Consider the following 3,372-nt stretch of genomic DNA (forward strand, 5'->3'; position numbering starts at 1 on the left):
AGTCAAGACACTTCCAGCTTTGGAGACCAGGCTGGCCTTGAGCTCACAACGATCCACCTGCCTCTGCCTCCTGAGTACTGGGATTAAAGGCATGTGCCACCCACCCGGTGCCCCAGAAAGATTTTGACTTTTTCGGTTCTAACTAGTGTCTTTCTTCTTTGACATATTACTATTTATCATGATATGACTTGCTATTATAGCATACTTAGACATGTTTATATTATCATATGCATCATCGATGTCAGGGATTGACAGTTATGATTTATGAGCAAAATATAGCTTACTATAGGTGAGGATGGTCTTACTGGGGCTGGAGAGATGGCTCAGGAGTTAAGAGCACGGGCTACTCTTGCAGAGGACTAGAGTCTGGCTCCCAGAACCCACACAGGGTGGCTTACAACTACTTGTAATTCTAGTTCTAGGCTATCCAATGCCCGCGCCTGGCCTCTATTCACACCTGCACTTACATGTGCAAGGTCCCCTCCCCAGGAGCACACATACACATAATAAAAATAAAATAAATCAGGGGCTGGAGAGATGGCTCAGCTCTTCCAGAGGACCCAGGTTCAGTTCCCAGATCTCACATGATGGCTCATAACTGCCTTTAACTCCAGTCCTAGGGGATCCAATGCCCTCTCCTGGTTTCCATGGGCACCTGGCACACACATGCTGCACAGGCAAACAGTTACATACTCAAAACAAAATAAAATAATTTAAAAAAGAAATTAAATAAATCAGAATTAGGTTGGTAGGATGGTAAGGGCACTCCTTGCTCTGGCAGAGGACCTAAGTTCAATTCTCAGCACCCAGATGGAGGCTCACAACCACCTATGACTCCAGTTCCAGGGGCTCTGACACCCTTTTCTGGCCTCATTGGGTACCAGGCACACACTAATGTACATACATATGTGCTGGAGAGATGGCTCAGAGGTTAAGAGCCCTGCTTGCTCTTCCAAAGGTCCTGAGTTCAATTCCCAGCAACCACATGGTGGCTTACAACCATCCGTACTGAGATCTGGCACCCTCTTCTGGCATGCAGGTTTACATGTAGGCAAAATGCTGTAAACATAATAAAAAAAAAACCATTTGTTGGGGGCTGGAGAGATGGCTCAAAGGTAAAGAGTACTGGCTGTTCCTCCAAAGGTCCTGAGTTCAATTCCTAGCAACCACAATGAGACTCACCACCATCTGGTGCCCTCTTCTGGCATGCAGGCACAACACAGTATACAAAATCAATCAATCAATCAATCATCTGTTGTGGTGCATGGTGGCACACTCCTATAATCCCAGCACTCACAGAAGCAGAGGCAGGCGTATCTCTATCAGTTTGAGGCCAACCTGATCTACAAAGTGAATTCAGGACAGCAAGGGCTATACCAAAAAACCCTGTCTCAAAAGCATTGTGTTTTTTCCTTATTTTCATTTCTTCCTTCCTTCCTTCTTTTCTTTCGTTCTTTTTTTGAAAGAGGATCTCTCTACTATGTAGCTGTGGCTGTTGTGGAACTGATATGAAGACCAGGCTGGCCTCAAACTCACAGAGACCAATCTGTCCCTGCTTCCTGAGTGCTGGGATTAAAGATGTGCACCACCACACCCAGCCAAAAAAAAAATTTTTTTTTTTTTGAGACAGGGTTTCTCTGTGTAGCCTTGGCTGTCTTTGACTTGATTTGTAGACCAGGATCGCCTTGAACTCACAGCAATCTGCCTGCCTCTGCCTCCCTGAGTGCTGGAATTAAAGGCATGTACCACCATACCTGGCTAAAAATAAATCTTGAAAGAGAGAGAGAGAGAGAGAGAGAGAGAGAGAGAGAGAGAAGGAAAGAATTACAAATAATCAGATCCTTGAGCCAGGCGTGGTGGCACACACCTTTAATCCCAGCACTTAAGAGGTAGAGGCAGGCGGATCGATGTGAGTTTGAAGACAGCCTGGTCTACAATGTGAGTCCAGGATGGCCAAGGCTACACAGAGAAACCCTGTCTTGAACCCCCCCCCCCCCGAAAAAAAATCAGATCCTACAATTAGATCATTGTTTCCCATCATGTGCTTTTGTTAGCATCTTCGGAAGTCTGGCTTTAAAAAGTGGTCTTACACTAAAATTTATTTAGTGTATGTGTGAGTATATGCCGTGTTACCACGATTGTGCAGGTGCTGGCGGGGGCCAGAAGAGAGTACTAGATACCCTGAGGTGGTCACAGATACATTTATATCAGACACAGCTATAACTGTTTGTTGACATAGTTGTTTGTGACTGTACTCGGTATAATAGGAGATAGCTTGGCAAAGAATACATACACCCTACCAACAAAACAGAACAGAACACCCCAAACAAAACCAACTTTTATTATTTGATTGTTACCTGGAAAAGTAGCTGATCTCTAACCTAGATGGTGAAATCTCATTATCACTTCAAAGCTCCTTTCATAGCAGCTTAAGAATTAAGGTCTGTTCCACTAACGACAGCCTTTTCAATGCTAATTAATTGTTCTCTAGAAAGATCCTGGGGTAGGCTGCCTCCAGTGAGTAGGAGCTAGCCTAGTTAGAACTTTAGTAACTGAGGCAACCAGATTCCTATTAGAAACAGCATTGGAGGATCTCAGGTGCTTCTTCTTCTTCTTCTTCTTTTTTACCCCCCATCTTCTCTGTTTCTAACCCAACAGAGGAAATGTCTGAACACAGAGAGGCAAGTTAGAAAAAAGGCTGTTTGAGGTCTCCTTTGAATTTGGTTGCTGAGAAGAGACCGAACCACTGAATGGTTGACACAAATGCAGTTACGGTTCTAACAGGCTGTGAAGGTATCAACCAAAGACTGTATCTGTGAAAGCTGGAAGTTCTCGAGTGTGGGTGACTGAAGCTGTAAGAGATTTGCATCATGTCAACAAGTATCTATCATAGGCACAGGAATTTAAAGAGTTTCCTTAAAGAGATAAAACTAGATAGGTAAACAGAACTATATCCAACTAAAGTTATCAGAAGGTTCGTGCGTTTACCTGTGTTCTGTTTTATTTTCTTCTTCCTTATTTTCCCCCTAAAAGGTCTATAACATAGGGGTTAGAGATTTATCACAAGGCTCAAGAGTTCAGTTCCTTCGGATACTACTTGCTACTTCTCTCTCTCTCTCTCTCTCTCTCTCTCTCTCTCTCTCTCTCTCTCTCTCTCTCTCTCTCTCTCCTTTACCGCTTCCCTACATCGTTTTCTGTCTTCTCATCCCCCGATCGTCTCCCCCTCCTTCCAGCTCTCTCTGTCTGTCTTACCCTAGTTTGGAAATGCAGCAGATTTCTAAGCCAGCCACCACTGGGTTCGAGGAGCTGTCAGTCTGCGGTAGGCAGAGTTGCTATTGGTTGGGCTGGAGGCGGGGACCGCAGCTCACTATA

This window comes from Acomys minous, assembly GCF_964271855.1.
Source record: "Acomys minous genome assembly, chromosome: 1".
Classification (NCBI taxonomy): Eukaryota; Metazoa; Chordata; class Mammalia; order Rodentia; family Muridae; genus Acomys; species Acomys minous.